Source organism: Mus caroli, unplaced genomic scaffold (genome assembly GCF_978045245.1).
Source record: "Mus caroli unplaced genomic scaffold, Mus_caroli_1 scaffold_11, whole genome shotgun sequence".
In the NCBI taxonomy this organism is placed as follows: domain Eukaryota; kingdom Metazoa; phylum Chordata; class Mammalia; order Rodentia; family Muridae; genus Mus; species Mus caroli.
This window is the reverse complement of record NW_028227266.1, coordinates 1,281,359-1,303,730: the sequence shown is the minus strand read 5'-3', so window position 1 is coordinate 1,303,730 and position 22,372 is coordinate 1,281,359. Positions and strand designations below refer to the sequence as shown.

General features: G+C 37.5%; 1 protein-coding gene across 6 annotated transcripts in view; it reads left to right on the top strand.

Annotated features, from left to right (window-relative positions):
- Gria4 (glutamate ionotropic receptor AMPA type subunit 4) overlaps window positions 1–22,372 on the top strand; it is a 392,371-nt gene that overhangs the window by 205,308 nt on the left and 164,691 nt on the right. The gene's annotated exons all lie outside the window — the stretch shown is intronic.

Sequence of the window (22,372 nt, the reverse complement as noted above, 5' to 3'; positions counted from 1 at the left end):
CTGGAGGGCTTAATACTAGATAGTTATAGTTTCACAATCAAACTTTAGTTGTTTTGTATTTAAGAAGATGTTCTAGGTCTAAAAAGATGTTTTATTATGGTAATACAGGTTAAAATTATAGATGATTTAAATAATAAAACTCTAAACACATTAAGATAGAATACATGGCAAAATACCTTACCCAAGTTGCCAAAAACAAACAAACTGAAGTTTTTAAGTGTATCTCATACCTAATAACTTCCATGATGGTTTCATAATTGTTTGTACTATATGTTGTTTGTTATTATAAGAGAAAGAAAGAGCCTTTTTAATTAAACAAAAAAAGGAGAATTGTTGAGGTTGGTCTTTTGTTATGCAAAAAACTGGTTGCTCCCAGAAACTGCATGTAGACACAGGTGATGCTATGTGACCTTGCTCCTCAAGTTATCCCTGATTGGTGAATAAAGATGCTGACAGCCAATACCTGGGCAGAAGAGGCATAGGTGTAGTTTAGGGTTCCTGGGCTTGGAGTTGGAGGAGAACCATGAGGTGGTGGGGGTGGAGGGGGGGCAGAGAATATGGAGAATAGAGGAGAAGACAATATGGGGTAAAAACTTAAAATAAAGGCAATGTGGGTTGGCTAATTGGAATTAAGATCAGTCCAGATTAAACAGCAAATTACATAATGGTATTTTGCCTGGGAAATAGACATAAAAGCATACAGGAAAGATATCTGCTCAGATCTTATGCTGATTAAGGCTAATTATAAATTTAAAGGTTGTATGTGTCTTTTAACTGGGAACTAAATGTTCAAAAGCAGGGTAGAAACCTGGATTGAAATTAAATAATTTGCTAAACAATATTAGATACAATTGGTATTTGATATATCAACTATTTTCATGCATTAATATATAAAGATGACACCTCAGTCATATCTAAACATTCACAATAGTGTTTATAAATAATAGAATGAATTACATTTAACAATATTTGTGCTTACTGTACTTAAAGCTAATTCTTAGAAACTGTATTTGGAATATATTTCCAAAATGTCAATAGTAAGTTATAAATATAGTACATTTAAATTTTGTGGATCCTAACCTTACAGAATAACAAGAAAAAAAAACACATTATTTCTTATAGGTCCAATGTATCTAAAGAACATATTAACAAAGAAATCCATAAGCACAAACTAAGCACTTACTCAATATATATATATTTTTCACTGCATGGTAAATTCATATAACAGACATATCACAAAGTGCCATATTTATTTTACAAAAAGCATTTTGTATGTTAGTTTTATTTAAAATATAAATTATAATAGATTAACAATATAGAGACCAAGTCAAGCTCACCAGAAAAGCTTCAGCTCCTAAAAAAAGAGAGAAAAAAATCTGTTTCTCTAAAAAACAGATATTTAGAGAAGCATGTTTCTCTTAAAAAACATTAATACTTTAAAATCATCAATATTTATAATATTTATTATTTACTATTTAATATTGTCTAAATATTCAATTAGTATTTATCCCACACTGGAACAGTGACAGAGAGAGCTTACCTGTTTCTCAGCTTTCCTGACCTAAAACTTTGAGTCTCAGGACATAAAGTGCAAGCCTCAAGCAGTTAGGTCACAAACACCTAACACACACTTTCATATGCTTTACAGAGAACAAAGTAGCTACTGAATGGCCAAAGAATAAGCAGTAGGACACTGAAGGTGGGCACAGAAGTCTCTTGTTAATAACCAGGCACAAGTAACCTTCAACTCATGATGACAACCTGCATTTCACATAGCCTATGAAAATGACTACCAGTGTGATATAAGATTTTGGATGTCTTATGTTTTCAATCTAAATTCTTTGGGTTAAAGAAAAGTTAAAAGATAAAAACTTGGATTTTTTATCTTAATTATTTTATGATTGTATAATAATAAACTATGTGAATTAGGTTAACTTTCATGACATGAATTTTTTTAAGATTTATTTTTATTTAGTTTATCTTTGTGAGTACACTGTTGCTCTCTTCAAACACACCAGAAGAGGGCATCAGATCCCATTACAGATGGTTGTGAGTCACTATGTGGTTGCTGGTATTTGAACTCATGACCTCTGGAAGAGCAGTCAGTGCTCTTAACTGCTGAGCCATCTCTCCAGCCCTGACATGAATTTTAGATAAGTGGATATGCTAGAAGAATTTGCTCCTCTCATCTTTCCAAAATACATGGATTACAGATGTAAAAAGTAGCCATCTACTGTGAGTTTATTTAAGCATGTAATTTATCCCTTGAGGTATGGTGAAATTTTTTATAATTTCAGGAAGAATTCGGGCAACTAAGAGTAAAAAGTGGAAACGTCTCTGTACATATTCATCTCCTTGATGCCTATGAAAAATAAGGAAGCATATGACAGCGTAGTCTGACGCCACTCTAAATCTGCCTGGAATCATGCTCGGCCTCTTTCTTCTCATCTGACACTGAATAGGGCATTTGGTATCTCTGCATGTCACCTTTTTCATCTGTAAAATCTAGCAAGGTCACATGGACGTTTGACAGTTAATTTTCAAATACTTCATAGCCATGCTCAATGCATAGCATGCATCCAGTCAACATTTATTCTCATTAATTGCATCCTTATAAGCAAGCAGGAAACCACAATTCATTACTGGAATCCATTTACTATCACCAATAGTCTCTCATACATCTTGAGGGAATGTAATAATATTTCATATTTGTGCTTTAAATGTAATGTTTGTGGGAAGCTTTTCATCTCAGGAAAGTATATAGGTGAAACCCTCTAGAGTAAAATTGAAGGGAGACAAATTTTCATGGTTGTCTATACTGTATAGTACACATAGATCATCAGGCAATGTCTTAAACATTAACAACATAATAAAATTAGTAGAAAGTACTATTTCTGCAATAGGCAAAATATCAAAAGGGATAAGGCCATTATATCTTTGACAATTTATAAGGTCACTGCAGATACAAATAATTATATCTGCTATGCTGGTATAGAGTAGATCCTTATCCAATATGACTGATGCCTCTGGCAGTGTAAAGACTTACATTTAGACACATTGCAGTGCAAGCAAAAAGAGAAACTGTACAGCTCCTATCCATGGGACACTAGAGATGGCCAGTCAACACCAGAAGCTCTGAACGAAGCAAACAGAATCCTCCTGCAACTTTCAGAAGAGCCCTCGCTACACATTGCTTTTCTTATCTGCAGAACTGTCATGCAATTTGCTTATGACTTTGAAGTAATTTGCTACCATAGTTCCAAGAAACTAAAATAATCTGTATTTTACAAATAGGAAATTTAGGGCCAGAAAGTGAGAAGTGTATCTAATGACCCACAACTAGAAGTTAAAGAAAGCATTTCTCAATTTTTAAATTCCATTGTAACATTTTCTTACTCTCAGCCATTCACGTATCATCCAATCTCTCTATGACATTCACCCTTCCTGTCCTCATTCATGCACGTGTGTGTATTGCCCATAGAATGAAAAATAAATATATGAACTGAACTCATTCTTCAGTGTCAAACATCACATAAAAAATTCCCATATGCTGTCTGACTTAAGGTTTCTATTGCTATAAAGAGACACTATGGAAGAAGACATTTAATTGAAGCTGCCTTATAGTTTCAGAGACTTTTTTATTTTGTTTTTGTTTTTGTTTTTCCATTATCATCAAGGTAGAAAGCATGACAGAAAGCAGACAAACATGTTGCTAGAGAAGGAGCTGAAAGTTTTATATCTTAGTCAAAGGCAGCACAAGTGAATGCCACACTATGCCTAACTTGAGCATCTGAGACCTCAAAGCCCACCCCAAGTGGCAACATTCTCTACCATGGCCACACATATTCTGACATGAAAATATATTCTAATAATGCCACCCCAATGTCTTAAGCATGCAAACACATGAGTCTATGGGAGCCATTCTTACTCTAACCACACAGTCTCTATCCAAATGGGTCCTAGCTCTCTCTCTCAGGAAAATTGTCTTTGCATTTCTTTTCCAAATATTTCAGTCTCACAGAGAGTTTTGCTCCTTGGCATTATGAAAACTTTTCTGTAGCTTTATTTCATATCAGTTTTTGTTCTGTGTGTCTCTAATAATTAAAGATAGTCTACAGCATTCTTTGAACCTCACAGAATTTTGAGTTTTCTAGAAAATGAAGATCACAATTGCTCTTTTAGGAATAATAGAACCTGAATATTTGTAGTACCAATAATTGCAAACTGTAGTTTTGCTGATTATATATTCAATATGTGTACCATTCACAGACCCAGAAGTAACAAGCTAACTGTTAGATGAGTGATGAGGGATGAGGTTTCCAACAGTCCATCAGGCCTTGTCTGTCAGTGTTCTGTTAAGCTTGCTGTCCTTTCTGTTATTTAATAGCTTGACCTTCTTTCTTCTATCCCATAGCTTTTGCCAAGTTTATCATTAGACTGAATATTTATCTGAGAATATTTATCTCAATTCCCAATAAAATAAAATGAAAATTTAGACTCAAAAGATACACATTAGATTTCAGTAAAGTATGAAAAAAAAAGCCAAGAACATATAAATAAATTTATCAAAAGTATATAGAAGCAAATCAATCTTTTGTACTGTTTCCCTTTTGAAGAAATGATAAGTAAACTTGATTTCAGATTTGTAAATTTTCACATGAATGTCTCCATAAGTTTGGTGCGGAAAAGAAACTAAACATATATGCTATGCAGCTAGAAAAAGAAAGGAAGAGATAAATAGAGAGACAAGCAAGGTCAACATGCACTGTTTTAGGCTAGTAGGTATCGAGATAATGTGCAGAATTATTCGAGATGACTGCACATGAGTTGTATAAACTTCCCTCACCATGAAAGTTCCCAGAACCAGAAAAACCTTCTTCAGAAGAAAAATTTGCATTACAAAGACACAGTAATACCAGAAGCTTAAGTGGAACTGAAAAGCTTAGCTCTAAGCCAGGCTATCCCTTTGTGGACAGAACGTTATTTTAACTCCTAGAGCATCTTTCTTTATTCAAAAGTAATAAAGCTTGACGAATAATATAAACATACCTTCATGACTAGGATGCAATAATAGCCAAGATAAAGTTTAATTAACAGAAGGCACTGCCAGGAGTGTTGCCTGAGGCCTATTCTGAAGGACAGCAGACTAAAGGTATATGGAATTCTTTCCCTTTGTTGAACATTATAGAATTAATTGTACGTGAAAATTAAATAGTTAGCACAAGTGTTTGTTTCTACCAGGTGATATCTCAGAAGAGAAAATATTTCAACATTTTTGTCTCTATAACACTTAGCAAAGTGGCAGGCAAGTACTGCTTGTGGAATGGATTGATTTTTTTTCTGACTGAACTTTTTCTTTTGACAAATTTGCTCCTATGCTGCTTTCTCCTCCTCCTCTTCCTCCTCCTCCTTCTCCTCCTCCTCCTCCTTCTTCTTCTCTTCTTGGCTTTTATTTTTACTTTTTAAACTTTTTATTGACAGTTTACAAATTTCATATCATGCACCCCAATCCCACACATCTCCATGTCTCTCTATATCATCCTCTGCCTTTGCAACCTCCCCTCTAACAAATAAATATAAATAAAACAATGAAAAGGAGAAAAACATTTAAAAATAAAATGATAATCTCACCATGAAATCTACAATGTGTCATGGTGTGTAACACAGTATACACTTTTGGCCACATAGATTTACTTGCAAATATTCATTGGAATGTGCCCTTGGTGGGCTTCTGCCTCACTATCAGTATTGAATCCTGATAGGAGTTCCTCTCAGATATCCTGTTGATGCCCTGAAGATCCTGCAGCTTAGGTTCTGCAGGATGGGCTCCTTCATGCATTCTAGCAGTTCATAGATAAAGAATGTAGATGTTAAGGTTGGCCAACTCAAGACCCTAGATCTGAGCCTGGGTGGTGTCTGTGTTATTCAGCCAGTTCTCTTACACCCCATGCCACCAGGGCTAGTTCTTCCATTTTGCCCAGAGAAGGAGCAAAATGCTTGTTGCAGGAGAGGTAGGAATGACTGTCACCATGCTCAATCCACCAAGCACTTCTGGGATAGGGTGAGAAATCACTCTGACATATATACCACTGCACCCGCTCTACTGTGATGCCCAGGTGAGGTCATATGATTTTTCTAAGTTGTACGTTTTCAGACATTTGTTTGGATTTTGATAATTAAAATAAAGTATGGACCTGGGGGAGACATCTTGGTTCCAGGATCCCTCTGAGACTAGTCTTCTCAGGTGAGAGTGTGGACTACAGAAGCTAACAGCTTCTGGGACAGGCAGAAGCCACATAGCTTCTGAGGCACACCCCGTTTCAGGCTCCAGGCATCTGGGCACCTTTCCTGCCAGAGGAGAGGTTTCTGCCCTGCCTGAGAGGGCTTTGCCAGAGCACCTGGGGAAGCCATCTTGGTTCCTGGATTCCTCCAAGACTACTCTGCGCAGGTGAGAGTGTGGACTACACAAGCTAACAGCTTCTGGGACAGACCCTGTTTCTTCTGCAAGGAAGCAAGTCTGAACGCCAGATATCTGTGCACCTTCCGTGCAAGAGAAAAGCTTCCCTTCAGAGAGTGCTCTGACCACTGAAACTCAGGAGAGATCTAGTCTCCCATGTCTGCTGATAAAGGCTATCAGAATCACAAGAGGAAAAAGGTCTAACCAGAGACAACTATAACAACTAACTCCAGAGATTACCAACTGGCGAAAGGAAAATGTAAGAATCTTACTAACAGAAACCAAGACCACTCACCATCATCAGAACCCAGCACCCCCACCTCAGCCAGTCCTGGGCACCCCAACACACCCAAAAAGCTAGACCAAGATTTAAAAGCATATCTCATGATGATGGTAGAGGACATCAAGAAGGACTTTAATAACTCGCTTAAAGAAATACAGGAGAATACTGCTAAAGAGTTACAAGTCCTTAAAGAAAAACACAAAAACACAACCAAACAAGTGATGGAATTGAACAAAACCATACTATACCTAGAAAGGGAAGTAGACACAATAAAGAAAACACAAAGTGAGGCAAAGCTTGATATAGAAACACTAGGAAAGAAATCTGGAGCCATCAGCAACAGAATACAAGAGATGGAAGAGAGAATCTCAGGTGCAGAAGATTCCATAGAGAACATCAGCACAACAATCAAAGAAAATCAAAATGCAAAACAATCCTAACTCAAAACATCCAGGAAATCCAGGACACAATGAGAAGATCAAACCTATGGATAATAGGAGTAGATGAGAATGAAGATTTTCAATTTAAAGGGCCAGCAAATATCTTCAACAAAATTATAGAAGAAAACTTCCCAAACTTAAAGAAAGAGATGCCCATGAACATACAAGAAGCCTACAAAACTCCAAATAGACTGGACCAGAAAAGAAATTCCTCCCTACACATAATAATCAGAACAACAAATGCACTAAATAAAGATAGAATATTAAAAGCAGTAAGGGAAAAGGTCAAGTAACATATAAAGGCAGGCTTTTCACCAGAGACTATGAAAGCCAAAAGATCTTGGACAGATGTTATACAGACTCTAAGAGAACACAAATGCCAGCCCAGGCTACTACACCCAGCCAAACTTTCAATTACCATAGATGGAGAAACCAAAGTATTCTGCGACAAAACCAAATTTGCACATTATCTTTCTACGAATCCAGCCCCTCAAATGATATTAACAGAAAAAAACCAATACAAAGACAGAAACCATGCCCTAGAAAAGGCAAAAACGTATCCTTCAACAAACCTAAAAGAAGACAGCCACAAGAACAGAATGCCAACTCTAACAACAAAAATAATAGGAAGCAACAATTACTTTTCCTTAATATCTCTTAATATCAATGGACTCAATTCCCCAATAAAAAGACATAGACTAACAGACTGGCTACACCTGGAAAGAGCCCAGATGTCCCTCAACAGTGAAATGGATACAGAAAATGTGGTACATTTACACAATGGAAAACTACTCAGCTATTAAAAAGAATGAATTTAGTAAATTCCTAAGCAAATGGATGAACCTGGAGGGCATCATCCTGAGTGAAGTAACCCAATCGCAAAAGAACTCACATGATATGTACTCACTGAGAAGTGGATATTAGCCCAGAAACTTAGAATACCCAAGATACAAGATACAATTTGCAAAACACAGGAAACTCAAGAAGAACAAAGACCAAAGTGTAGTCACTTTGCCCCTTCTTATAATTGCTAACAAAACACCCATGGAAGAAGTTACAGAGTTTGGAGCTGAGACGAAAGGATGGACCATCTAGAGACTACCAAACCCGGGGATCCATCCCATAATCAGCCTCCAAACGGTGACACCATTGCATACACTAGCAAATTTTGCTGAAAGGACCCTGATATAGCTGTCTCTTGTGAGGCTATGCCAGGGCCTAGCAAACACAGAGGTGAATGCTCACAGTCAGCTATTGGATGGATTACAGGGCCCCCAATGGAGGAGCTAGAGAAAGTACCCAAGGAGCTAAAGGGGTCTGCAACCCTATAGGTGGAACAACAATATGAACTAACCAGTACCCCCGGAGCTCGTTTCTCTAGCTGCATATGTATCAGAAGATGGCCTAGTCGGCCATCTGTGGAAAGAGAGGCCCACTGGTCATGCAAACTTTATATGCCTCAGTACAGGGGAATGCCAGGTCCAAGAAGTGGGAGTGGGGAGGGGTTAGGGGAGTGTGGTGGGGAGGGTATGGGGGACTTTTTGGGATAGCATTGGAAATGTAATGAAGAAAATACCTAATTAAAAATTATAAAGTATGATGAACTTGGATTTATTTATCTATAGAATGTGTTTTAATTAAATACCTCCCAGCATAGTAATGTTACAAAATCAAAGTAAAATAATGTGGAAATTAAGACATTGCTGGGACCAGTGTGATGGTACATGGCTATCAGTCCAATTAAGAATGCTAAGGCTGGAGGATTTTGAGTTTAAGGTCATCCAAGACTAAATTTACTATGCTATAAAATCTACTTCAAACTCAGGACAATTGAGAGGTTATTTATAAGATTAAAATGCAATGTAAATTGAATAAGTGTACACTGAGGCAGGGATGTAGCAGTTGGTCAAGTGGCTGACTAGCATACATAAGACTATGGATCTCCAATAGTGCAACAACAAAAAAATAAATAAAAACAGAACATGATGATCTAAGTTTGTCACCATAACATTCAAAAGGTAGGCAGGAGAGGCAAAATTCAAAATTAGATACAAAGAAAATTCTAGAGCAGCCTGAAACACATGAGACTCTTCGAAAAGATTGATGAAAGATAGACAGGTTGACAGACAGACAGTCAGATAGATGATTGATAGATAGATAGATAGATAGATAGATAGATAGATAGATAGATAGATAGATAGATAGATGATCAATACATATAGATAATAGGTCGATGGTAAATATTTGTTGGTGGTTATTCATGTTCTGCTACTCCCCTGTGTTCTAAGCACCATGTCCTTTTTAGTGTTTATCAGAACTTTCCCCATGTTTTCTGTTATTTTAGAATGATGAAAATGCCAGGCAATATATTAATTCTCTCCTTATCCAATCCTATTTTATATTTCTTATGAATCTTCTTTAGAGTTCCTGTCAGAATCTTCTCATTTGCACTGTGATAAAGCAGAATTCTTACCATTGCTTGCAGAAATTCATTATGACTTGCAATGTTTGTTGGCAGGTTCATGTATGCCTCCCAAAGGATTTAAACAGGGCTAGTTTTGACTTATAGAACAGTCTGAATAAGAGAAATAACTAGTTACAGACCACAGATGTGAGTTTCTTTATTATTCATTATGTTATAAACATCGAATTACTTTGTAGGAATATGCAAAACTTTGACGTTTGATTCTTGGTGGGGGGGGGGAGTTAAGTCTGAGAGAAGGCCTAAGAAGAGGAACAAAAATGTGTGAGAGAATAAATAGACAAGAAGATTGAGAATTGATACGATGGCTTATCTGATGATGGTGATTGTTATCAAACACTGATAGCCAGGGTTCAATTCTCAGGATTTCCATGGAAGGAGAAGCAAGCATCCTCCTGCAAGTTTTCCACTAACTACCTCTCAGCAGATATGACATATCTCACACACACACACACACACACACACACACACACACACACTAAATAAGCAAATGTAATTTTAAAATAAAGAAAGAGACTTCTAAAGAAATATTTCCATAAAAGCAAGTGGTACAGTGTTGCGGCCCGCCCGCAGTCCACAACACGAACGGTTCACTGAGAATGGCAGTTCCCTGCAAAGAGAGGAATCTAGACGGGGCAGAAGAAACAATGGAGTCAAGACAAGACTCTGATCAAGATTCAATTTAATATTTCCAGACACCCAGTTTATAAAGGAAGGGGGAGGGAACCCAATTTCCCGCCAAGTAACTCAGGGTCCAGTAGCAGGACGAACACGTGTGTGACTCCAGGCAGCAAGGACAGGTTCCAGCAGTGGGCGTGGCAGGACGAATGAGCTGGTAGCTCCACCCTTGAGCAGGCAGGTTCCAGGCTGGGGGGAAGGGAGGCCACATTTCCCCCCATTAGATAACAAAACAAAAATAAAAAAAAGGGGTGGCCTGTGGCAGAAAAATTATCTATGTTCAATAGTTCTGCCTGAGTTCCTAGGGCTAAAAAAAAAAACCTATTTCCATGGGATTCCCTAACTATTTTAATGGTAAACTGTATCTGCCTGAGACTGTCTTAAAAGCACTGACTGAATAGCAGCACTGGGCTGTAGGCTCTGACTTTATAATGCTAATTAGTGCTGAATAGGTAGCTACCTGTTTGCATTTTAAGTAGGGCGTTGGAACCCTGGCTGAGTTTAACTAAACAATTTTAGAATAACACTGAACTGATAATCCTCTGCAATTTTGGGTAAAAGGCAGGGGAACAGTGAGAAGGGGTTAAGACCAGCTCTTTAGTACAAGGCCAATTGGCTTTTTTATTATTTGGGTGGGAGGCAGTGAAGGGCTTGCCCTTACGACAGCAAGGTCTCCAATCTCTCTCCCCCCTATTAATTAAGTTTAAATAGGCAATGCTTAACAGAGGTGATCAAATGATTTTCTCATCCGTAGATGAGTAGGCCTTTAACCTTGACTTGGGTGGACATTGGCCTGATTCCTCCCGTGAGCATTGTAACAACTCACATCTGTGGCTCTTGGTATCTTTTGGGGAGGGGAGGCAGAGCCTTAAGTATTTTTGGTTTTTAGCTGGAGTCGGATACCAACCTCCTTCAAATCAGGTGTGTCGCACAGGGAACTCAGAAACGGTCAAACTGGACCTTCCCTCCGCAGTAATCTCCTGCGCCAAGCGGTACCCATACCGTATTCATATGATTATGAATCAGTAGCGCAATTCTGAGTTATTGCGAGGTCTCTATATGAGACTTGTCAACCTCAGATTTAGCAAGGCCTAGACAAGAATTATGTCAGTATTAACACCATTAATTTTGGTTAAAATAGGAGCTGAAAGTCTTTCCTCTTCATCTCTGTTATTCCCAGTAGCCTGAGGAACTAAGGACACCTTGCAGTAACAGCAAGGGTGAAAAGCCAGAGGCCAGCTAAGGGACTAAGCCTATATCTATCAAAATAAGAACTAATCTTTGTAAATATATATGAAATTTCTACTTCCCTAGCTCTCCTGGTAAATCTAAATCTTATCTTAGACTGAAAAGCCACATGCTGGGATGTCCCTGTTCGGGCACCAACTGTTGCGGCCCGCCCGCGGTCCACAACACGAACGGTTCACTGAGAAAGGCAGTTCAGGCTGAAAGAGAGGAAACTAGACGGGGCAGAAGAAACAATGGAGTCAAGACAAGACTCTGATCAAGACTCAATTTTACTAATTTCAGACACTAGTTATAAAGGAAGGGGGAGGGAACCCAATTTCCCGCCAAGTAACTCAGGGTCCAGTAGCAGGACAAACACGTGTGTGACTCCAGGCAGCAAGGGCAGGTTCCAGCAGTGGGCGTGGCAGGACGAATGAGCTGGTAGCTCCACCCTTGAGCAGGCAGGTTCCAGGCTGGGGGGAAGGGAGGTCACAGTACAGAATAGTGGATAGAACTGAGGGGAAGTAGGACATGAAAACAGTTGGCTGTCTTTTTGCACAGATATCATATTTACTGTTATTTTTCCCTGAACCATAGACACCTGTTGGGGAGGGGTAGTTAAGACTGCCACTGTGGGTGGCTTTACTGCCTGGCTGGAATCCTAGCAACAAATATCCATCTCTCTCTGCTTCCTGATTATGGACACAAGTTGACAATTGCTTCAGACCCTGCTCCTTTAACTTCTCTGTCATTCTTGACTACACTATTGAACCCTGTCTCCCTTAAGTTACTGTTGTCTCAGTATTTTATCACAGCAAAAGGCAAATTAAATTAATTTTCACGTATTCAGACATATTTCAATACCTAATATTAACTAGAGTTAGTGAAGAAAATATGAGGATATCAAAGAAGGAAGAGTTTTAAATTTTCATTGATGCGTGTTTTGAGATAACATAATTAATGCATGTGTTTTAAACTGAGAACATGTCAAATTTTTATGTCTTTAACTTTAACCTCCACTGTCTTAGAACATAACTGTAATGATAAGCCTTATCAACTGGACACAATCTGGAATCACCTGAGAGAAGATCCTCTAGAGAATATCCATGAGAGTTTGACTTAATTACATTAATTAATGTGAGAAAACCTTTCAGCTATGGCAGCACCATTACCTACGTCTGGGGTCCTAGACTAGATAAAAAGTGGATATGGGAATTAATTCTAGTATACATGCAGTCATCACTCTTATCTTCTTCTTCTTCTTCTTCTTCTTCTTCTTCTTCTTCTTCTTCTTCTTCTTCTTCTTCTTCTTCTTCTTCTTCTTCTTCTCCTCCTTCTTCTTCTTCTTTTTTACAAAAACAATTTTTATTAGATATTTTCTTCACTTACATTTCAAGTGCTATCCAGCAAGTCCCTTATACCCTCCGCTTGCCCTCATCTTATGACTAGATGCAAGGTGGCTCAGCCTCTTCAAACTCCTGCTGCTGTGACTTCCCCACTATAGTGAATTGCAATGTAGAACTGTAAGCCAGAATAAGCCTTTTTTTTTTCTTGAATTGGTATTATCGTATTTGTTGATAAACCTTTAAAGAAAGAATTAAACTCTGAAAAACTTCACGGCAGACTCTAATCCATTCTAATTGGTATCCTTGTAAAAGGAAACTTGGTCACACAAAAAGACCAATGACACCTAAACACAGACAGCATGTGACATAAAGAAAAGGGGTCATCTGACAGCCAAGAAGAACGCACTCATAAGAGATTAAATTTTCCAGCACCCTGGTTTAGAACCCAGATCTTCACGGTAACAAGAAGTGAGTCAGTCTTAGCAGCTTGTTGTGTTGCACCATTTGTAGCATGTTGTTGTGGCAGCTGAAATATACGAATACAGCAAGAATATGGGATTTAAGGTCACATAGGCATAGATATATCTGACAATTATTTGTTCTATCCCTCCTATTCCAATTCTCACCCTCCAAAGGCAATTTCTATTAGCTTCTTTGGTTATTTCTTTACAGTATGTATGTCTTATTTCTTAACAAAAACTAGCACTTTATATAACTCTTAAAGTTCATATTATACATCTAATGGCTTTCTACTTTGAAAGATAGGCAGCCCTTTACCATCTAACATCTAAATCGCAAAGCACAGCTACATCTACATTTCAGCTCCCTAGTCTTCCTTGTATATTGCCATCACAATATTGGTTTTCATTTCTGTGCTTGCTTGAATATTATGATCAAACCACATGAAATACCTAGATTATATTTGCACAGTGTTTTATCTCCCTGTAGTTAATAATTGTCTTTCAAGTATGGACAAATAAGAATTCAGGTACCCTCAGGAGACATCACCAAATAAAACAAAGGTAGTTTCATTGTCAAGATATCTCTGATCTCATCTAAAGGTTAGATGGCTTATAAATAGAGATTTATGTAACAAGTAAGGCTCTTTATGATGTGCCTTGTTGATTGTGGAGGATGTGTAGCATTTGCCCACAAGATTATACGTTCAGGGAGAATAGTGGCAACCTAGATAACACAGATGCCTCAGTCTTGCTTTTAATCTGTCTTCTGAAAGAATGGTTATTTCTGAATTAATACACACTGATGCAAGGGAACACTTCAGAGATTATAATGAGTGACTACAATTTGATTAAAAAATTCAGTCTCATAAGGAAGTTTCAGCCATGTTCAGGTAGCACACCTGTAATCCCAGTATACATGAGGCTGAGTCAGGAGTGTGATCACAAATTTGAGGCTAGACTGGGACTAAACAATGACTACCAGACCAAGTTGAGCTGTGGTGTGAGATCTTACACTAGAAAAAAAAATATTTGAGTCATAATTCTGCTAATCTATAACTTTTCAAGTGTCATATAAAAATGTAGATCATTGTAAGAACTCTGGAGTCAATAATCATAACAAGTAGCAATAAAAGGAATACTGACAGAACTATGAGACCAGTGTTGATCTCTTCCCACTGAGAAGTGACTATGTCCTTTTCGGTTCAGTAAAGCTGGCAGAATGTGTATAGCTGCAGCACTTGGGACAATATCTCTGGTTTTTAACTTAGCTGAGTCCTCAGGTGAAGAGCCCAGGCTTTTTGAAGAATACAAGTGAGAGTGTTGCCACTGACTTAGAATTCAGTTCATTCAATAGAGTACCATATTTTCACCTGAAGCTGAAATGTTGTCATTTCTAAGCCAGAAATGTCCTGTAATATATAGTTTCAAACATGTAGGGCCTGCTAATTCTGCACAGCTTCTTAGGCATCAAGTAGACACTGAGTACAATGGAAATGGCAAGCCAAATTGTCAGAAATCTTCTAACCATCACTCATAAAACATAAACAGAAATCAATGACAAACTAAGAGCCACTTTCCAAAAACTTGCACCTGATAGCTATGCCAAAGCGAATTAGAGGTTAATCACCATGGAGTATCCCAAGACTCTAGTGGGCAAAATCATCAGTCACAGAAACCTTTACTTGAAGGGTCATTATAATTGTGATGATACAGTACTGATAGCATTTCTCTATTTCTGGCTTTTCTCAGTTAGAAAAATCCTTTTAGGCATCTACGAACATTTATAATTACATAATTACACACACACACACACACACACACATATATATATATATATATATATATATATATATATATAAACAATTATACATGTTAAGATGGAAGCCAGAAATGACAGTAGTTTGTAAACTCTCAAAGGGGCTCGCTCACAAGGTCATGTCAGCTTCCTTTTTTAAAGTTAACTTCATTAACATACTATTGGTTGATTTGGGGTAGACACTAATGGCAGGTAGAACAGTGTAACTACCCAAAATGGAGCCCTACAGGTTCTAGTTCATTCATTTCTGAGATTCTCAGACATGTAGACACAGCCTTTAGCTCTCTTGAGACAGAAAGCCCACAGTATTTCTAGAAAACATTTCTCTACATGGCAGCTGTGTTTAGATGGATTTGACTGGAAAATATGTGGACTGAGAAAAGGATGCTTGAAGATAGAAAGTCTCTGAGCTACATGGCTCATGCAAGACATTTAGGCTGAATATATAAAACACTGAGGTCTTCTGTTGTCTTCTCTGAATGTATAAGACCTTAGTTTCCCATGGTAGACTTGTGCTGTGGGAGTTTCTCAGTTTTGAAATGGCTTTGATATTTATAGTCTTTCTTAACAAGGAGTGTCTTCTATGCTCATCTTACAGCAAATTAAAGTTCCAATCTTACTTTGCCTGGCCATACTTTCCACTTTTTTGTCCACAAGGATAACCAATTCAGCAACTGTTATCTGATACATAATAAAACAGATTAAGTATTATTAATGCTAGAATTTGGCAAAGTCAAGACTAAACTGTATTGCTAAGGGAATCTATTGTCCAGAGTAGAGCTAGTAACAACTCGAGGTCTTGGGGAAATGTTGTCTTTGGTTATGTTGCTGTTCATTTATTGCTGCTGTTGTTTGAGACAGGGTCTCAGTGTGTAGCTTGGCCATTCTAACATTCACTATATAGAGCAGTCTGGCCTTGAGCTAACAGCCTTTCTCTACCTCCTCAGTAATCCACCATGCCTAGCTGAATGTTATTTTTTATTTTACTTTCTTCTACTTGGTCAGCAACCATCACACATATTCTTCTGATTTCTTTCTCATTTTCTTCTCATTGGTAGGCAACAAAATAGAAGACTATTATAGATAGATAGATAGATAGATAGATAGATAGATAGATAGATAGATAGATAGATAGATAGATAGATAGATAGATAGAGCTTGGTTAACTCAATGAAATTAATATCTTCAGTATTGATTTTTACAAATGTTTTTCAAACTTTATTGATAAATCTGAAACTCACATATAAGAATTTCAAAGTCATTGCCAAAATTCCAAACTTGTCAAGTGTTTCTGAGACTTCACATGTAAAAATTATCCTGCCATAGCCCCATAGATTCAGACAGATAGCAGAAGACTCCTGTGTCAGTGATAAAGAGCAACTTAGTGTCCATAGCAATCTGCCTAGTAATGTGTGTCGTTTTATCTCCAAACTACAATTTTAGAGTAAAGTCAGATAACAGCTTTGTAGAGATGGATCACATCAAAACAGAGTGTGCCTGCACATAGAGTTCCTGTGTCTTTTATCATGAGCAGTTTGCATGCTGACCTTATTTTCCAGTTCAGACCCTCTAACTTTCAAAACCATTGAAAAAAGTTCACCCTGTGCTCCAGGGAATGATAAAGGCTGACTCCAAGCCCTGTAGAAATCAATGAAGGTTGGCAAGAGATTGGCTGGAGAAGGATAGGACTCTTTCTTCTTCCTACATCTGTTCTTCTGGGGTTAGAAAATATCTCCAGAGATGAATCTACAGAGTTTGGTTATTGTATGTGCCTTTGGCTGCTAGAATTCTTGGTGGGATCCTGGGAAAAGAACTGGGTCTCTTACTTCTGTAGTATTTCACATTGTCCCTGTTATTGACTACAGTATCTGGAACTTCAGCTGGGATCATCATTTTCCAGTTGAGTAACCTCATATCTCATGCCCAAACTCAAGATACAACTAACTGCTCAAACCAATTTCTCCAATATACTAGGCTTCAGTAGTATCTGATGCATCCAGTTAAACCACTTTTATATTTGATAAGTATCTGTCTTGATTCTAGCTTCTCCAGTGGTCAATACATAGCTTTCAGCTATTTCTGCTTGTCTCCATACGTCTTTACTTTCCCATCTGCTTTCTGGCTTCCAATATTTTGTTCACATCTCTAATTTGTTCTTAAAAATCCTCTAATTTTCTGTGATTTTTATGATCTTTATCTCTCTGCAATATTATTTCAGTTGGATTTCTGGAGGAAGTAAACATGGATCCTGTCTGTTGTGTGTAATCAGAAAAATAAATCCTTTTTATGAAAGAGGGGAGCATTATGAACTATGAAGAAACAACATAGGGATGGACTACAAGTTCTTGTAGGTAAAATGGGACATGTTTTGTAATTTGACTATGGCTTTTTAAGTCCCAGAGAGGCCAAAATGAAGGTTTTACCTAGTTATTATTCTGTAATGACCTGAAAAATAAGTCTGCATTTTGCTTTGAAAGAAATTTTTAAAAGTTAACATATTTAACAAAATTAACTCCCCATGATGTTAACAGTTTAATAAAATGCATCCATCCTGACTTTAGGAAATATAGGTATATAAAAATAATATTTGTTATATGTGACAAGACTATGACATTTATTTATTAGTGATTACCTAATTATATTATCAATGAATCTGTTAAGCAGAATAAAGAATGTTGAAACAAATATATATGTTTATTGAGTTGTATAGACTGTGGACCTAGTTTATTTTGATATATAATGTTTTATTTACTTTCAAGTATTTTTATAATAAAGCTTATTTTATTTTTATTTTAAAAAGTAAAGAAAAATTGGGTAACCAGACATGAAATTTTAATATCAGAAACTTTTCTTGTGTTGAACTTCTTAATCTTAAATAACTTTTGTTCATTTTAGAGATTTACTAAGATATCTCCCCTAATTTCATTTCGGAAAGAGGAGAGCATGCTTTGACTATTCTGGTACTGGTGCCTTCCATAAAAAGGAAAGTCAATGAGAGCAATAAAATTGTTGAACTTTTCCTGCATTCTGCTGAGCTGCTGACCCAGAGGAGTAATCCAATTATGAACTATTACTGTTGGTTCCTCAGGACTTGAGTCATTGTAAGAACCAAATAGAAGTTAGTGGAATAACTAAAATAAAATAACACTTGTTAAATTATTTCACAGTTTATTAAGTCTTGCAATTATGTTAAAAATCAACAGATTTTAAGTTAAACCAAAAGAATCACAAATTTTTTTTTTTTTTTTTTTTAGCTTGCTGCTTTCACAGCTCTTTTATTATTTGTTTGTACACTGTATGCATTCTGGGCTTCCATCACAATCAGAAAAAGAAGGAAGTAAATCCAGAAAGAGGGTCTGTCAGAGTTGAGTACCCCGTTTCTTAGCACTTATGGCTCCATGAGCAAGTTAACCTCTCTAAGCAGAAATTTTTTACACAACAAAATAAGTTTAAAATTATTCTGTATGGTGGATACATGTAGCTTGTTTTTAACTACTTGTAAATAAAACATTTATTTTATTTTATTTTAATTTTTAATTTTTTTATTACATATTTTCCTCAATTACATTTCCAATGCTATCCCAAAAGTCCCCCATAGCGCCCCCCACTTCCCTACCCACCCATTCCCATTCTTGTGGCCCTGGCATTCCCCTATATTGGGGCATATAAAGTTTGCAAGTCCAATGGGCCTCTCTTTCCATTGATGGTCGACTAGGTCATCTTTCGATACATATGCAGCTAGAGACAAGAGCTCCGGGGTTCTGGTTAGTACATCATGTTGTTCCAAAAATAGGGTTGCAGATCCCTTTAGCTCCTTGGTTACTTTCTCTAGCTTCTCCATTGGGAGCCCTGTGATACATCCAATAGCTGACTGTGAACATCCACTCCTGTGTTTGCTAGGCCCCGGCATCATCTCACAAGAGACAGCTATATTTGGGTCCTTTCAGCAAAATCTTGCTAGTGTATGCAATGGTGTCAGCGTTTAGAAGCTGATTATGGGATGGATCCCTGGATATGGCAGTCTCTAAATGGTCCATCCTTTCATCACAGCTACGAACTTTGTCTCTGTAACTCCTTCCCTGGGTGTTTTGTTCCCAATTCTAAGAAGGTGCACAGTGTCCACACTTTGGTCTTCATTCTTCTTGAGTTTCATGCGTTTAGCAAATTGTATCTTATATCTTGGGTATCCTAAGTTTTGGGCTAATATCCACTTATCAGTGAATACATATTGTGTGAGTTCTTTTGTGATTGTGTTACTTCACTCAAGATGATGCCCTCCAGGTCCATCCATTTTGCTAGGAATTTCATAAATTCATTCTTTTTAATAGCTGAGTAGTACTCCATTGTGTAAATGTACAATAATTTCTGTATCCATTCCTCTGTTGAGGGACATCTGGGTTCTTTCCAGCTTCTGGCTATTATAAATAGGGCTGCTATGAACATAGTGGAGCATGTGTCCTTTTTACCGGTTGGGACATCTTCTGGATATATGTCCAGGAGAGGTATTGCTGGATCCTCCGGTAGTACTATGTCCAATTTTCTGAGGAACCGCCAGACTGATTTCCAGAGTGGTTGTACAAGCTTGCAATCCCACCAACAATGGAGGAGTGTTCCTCTTTCTCCACATCCTCGCCAGCATCTGCTGTCACCTGAATTGTTGATCTTAGCCATTCTGACTGGTGTGAGGTGGAATCTCAGGGTTGTTTTGATTTGCATTTCCCTGATGATTAAGGATGTTGAACATTTTTTCAGGTGCTTCTCTGCCATTCGGTATTCCTCAGGTGAGAATTCTTTGTTCAGTTCTGAGCCCCATTTTTTAATGGGGTTATTTGACTTTCTGGAGTCCACCTTCTTGAGTTCTTTATATATATTGGATATTAGTCCCTTATCTGATTTAGGATAGGTGAAGATCCTTTCCCAATCTGTTGGTGGTTTTTTTGTCTTATTGATGGTGTCTTTAGCCTTGTAGAAGCTTTGCAGTTTCATGAGGTCCCACTTGTCAATTCTCGATCTTACAGCACAAGCCATTACTGTTCTATTCAGGAATTTTTCCCCTGTGCCCATATCTTCAAGGCTTTTCCCCACTTTCTCTTCTATAAGTTTCAGTGTCTCTGGTTTTATATGAAGTTCCTTGATCCACTTAGACTTGACCTTAGTACAAGGAGATAGGAATGGATCGATTCGCATTCTTCTACATGTTAACAACCAGTTGTGCCAGCACCATTTGTTGAAAATGCTGTCTTTCTTCCACTGGATGGTTTTAGCTCCCTTGTCGAAGATCAAGTGACCATAGGTGTGTGGGTTCATTTCTGGGTCTTCAATTCTATTCCATTGGTCTATTTGTCTGTCACTATACCAGTACCATGCAGTTTTTATCACAATTGCTCTGTAGTAGACCTTTAGGTCCGGCATGGTGATTTCACCAGAGGTTCTTTTATCCTTGAGAAGAGTTTTTGCTATCCTAGGTTTTTTGTTATTCCAAATGAATTTGCAGATTGCACTTTCTAATTCGTTGAAGAATTGATTTGGAATTTTGATGGGGATTGCATTGAATCTGTAGATTGCTTTTGGCAAGATAGCCATTTTTACAATGTTGATCCTGCCAATCCATGAGCATGGGAGATCTTTCCATCTTCTGAGATCTTCCATAATTTCTTTCTTCAGAGACTTGAAGTTTTTATTATACAGATCTTTCACTTCCTTAGTTAGAGTCACGCCAAGATATTTAATATTATTTGTGACTATTGAGAAGGGTGTTGTTTCCCTAATTTCTTTCTCAGCCTGTTTATTCTTTGTGTAGAGAAAGGCCATTTATTTGTTTGAGTTAATTTTATATCCAGCTACTTCACCGAAGCTGTTTATCAGGCTTAGGAGTTCTCTGGTGGAATTTTAAGGGTCACTTATATATACTATCATATCATCTGCAAAGAGTGATATTTTGACTTCATCTTTTCCAATTTGTATTCCTTTGATCTCCTTTTGTTGTCGAACTGCTCTGGCTAGGACTTCAAGTACAATTTTGAATAGGTATGGAGAAAGTGGACAGCCTTGTCTAGTCCCTGATTTTAGAGGGATTGCTTCAAGCTTCTGACCATTTACTTTGATGTTGGCTACTGGTTTGCTGTAGATTGCTTTTATCATGTTTAGGTATGGGCCTTGAATTCCTGATCTTTCCAAGACTTTTATCATGAATGGGTGTTGGATCTTGTCAAATGCTTTTTCCGCATCTAACGAGATGACCATGTGGTTTTTGTCTTTGAGTTTGTTTATATACTGAATTACGTTGATGGATTTCCGTATATTGAACCATCCCTGCATCCCTGGGATGAAACCTACTTGGTCAGGATGGATGATTGTTTATATGTGTTCTTGGATTCGGTTAGCAAGAACTTTATTGAGGATTTTTGCATCAATATTCATAAGGGATATTGGTCTGAAGTTTTCTATCTTTGTTGGGTCTTTTTGTGGTTTAGGTATCAGAGTAATTGTGGCTTCATAGAATGAGTTGGGTAGAGTACCTTCTGTTTCTATTTTGTGGAATAGTTTGTGAAGAACTGGGATTAGATCTTCTTTGAAGGTCTGATAGAACTCTGCACTAAACCTATCTGGTCCTGGGCTTTTTTTAGTTGGGAGACTATTAATGACTGCTTCTATTTCTTTGGGGGATATAGGGCTGTTTAGCTCATTAACCTGATCTTGATTCAACTTTGGTACCTGGTATCTGTCTAGGAACTTCTCCATTTCATCCAGGTTCTCAGTTTTGTTGAGTATAGCCTTTGGTAGAAGGATCTGATGGTGTTTTGGATGTCTTCAGGATCTATTGTTATGTCTCCTTTTTCATTTCTGATTTTGTTAATTAGGATGCTTTCCCTGTGCCCTCTAGTGAGTCTGGCTAAGGGTTTATCTATCTTGTTGATTTTCTCAAAGAACCAGCTCCTTGATTGGTTGATTCTTTGAATAGTTCTTCTTGTTTCCACTTGGTTGATTTCGCCCCTGAGTTTGATTATTTCCTGCCATCTACTCCTCTTGGGTGAATTTCCTTCCTTTTGTTCTAGTGCTTTTAGGTATGTTGTCAAGCTGCTAATGTGTGCTCTCTTTAGTTTCCTTTTGGAGGCACTCAGAGCTATGAGTTTTCCTCTTAGAAATGCTTTCAATGCGTCCCATATGTTTGGGTATGTTGTG